The sequence below is a fragment of the Micropterus dolomieu genome, unplaced genomic scaffold, assembly GCF_021292245.1.
Source record: "Micropterus dolomieu isolate WLL.071019.BEF.003 ecotype Adirondacks unplaced genomic scaffold, ASM2129224v1 contig_4414, whole genome shotgun sequence".
Lineage (NCBI taxonomy): Eukaryota > Metazoa > Chordata > Actinopteri > Centrarchiformes > Centrarchidae > Micropterus > Micropterus dolomieu.
The window spans coordinates 409-1,297 of record NW_025733404.1 but is presented as its reverse complement, the minus strand read 5'-3'; the positions used below and the strand labels follow the sequence as shown (position 1 = coordinate 1,297).

General features: G+C 41.4%; 1 non-coding gene across 1 annotated transcript; it reads right to left on the bottom strand.

The window, feature by feature from the left end:
* Position 1: 1 nt before the first annotated feature.
* Positions 2 to 73, bottom strand: trnah-gug. Its single transcript has one exon. It is a non-coding gene; the product is annotated as a tRNA-His (tRNA).
* Positions 74 to 889: the final 816 nt, after the last annotated feature.

Below are 889 nucleotides of genomic sequence, written 5' to 3'. Positions count from 1 at the left end.
CTGCCGTGACCCGGATTCGAACCGGGGTTGCTGCGGCCACAACGCAGAGTACTAACCACTATACGATCACGGCCACTTGAACGGCCGGGTGCCTGTGTGTTGGGAGAGGATAGTTTCAACTCTGAATAGCAAATATTCTTCTCTTTTATTTGTATGGGTTTCCTGAATGATGTGTGACAACAGACAGTCAATTTCCATGGATTGTTTACGTAACACTGTTTTTTATGTCCTAATGGACAAATTTTGTCATTCAAAGAAGTATGATGATCAAGTAACACTAAACACAAGATTAGGCTGTTTGTTTCTGTGAGGGACCGATGTGAAGGGCTCAGACACCTTTTACCACATGTTGATGGTCCAGTTTTTAGGGATCCAAGCAGCGAAGCTTCTGGGGCCCTATTGGTTTTCTTCTTCTTCTTCTTCATTCTTTCTTCTTTCTCTCCGCTAAAAGTGTTTGGGCAGCAAAAACTGCTGGACGAAAACTCACCAAAATTGGCTAGTAGGTTGCAAATTCCAGCCACTGCTCAGGCAAAAAAAAAAAAGAAAGAAAAAGTTCCTCATAGACCTCATGGTGGCGCTATAACAATCAACTTTGCGTTTTTGCAATTATCTCGAAAACGGCTTCGTTTAGAGTCGACCTTCTTTCAGTATTGTACTCTCTGGATTCATGTGCATCTTTGCTCCGATGGTCTTCTGCTGTAAAAATATCAAATTATACGACTTTTTATCTATTTGCTCTAAAACCTATTGTTGCAAAATCGTCCCAGGCGGTTTCGCCAATCGACCTGAAACTTTGGCAGGATCATCTGTGGACGTCGCCGATCAAAAGTTATCAAAAGAATTTTGATACGTCAATCTGTGTTTTCTCATAAATTTTTACTTTTGTGCA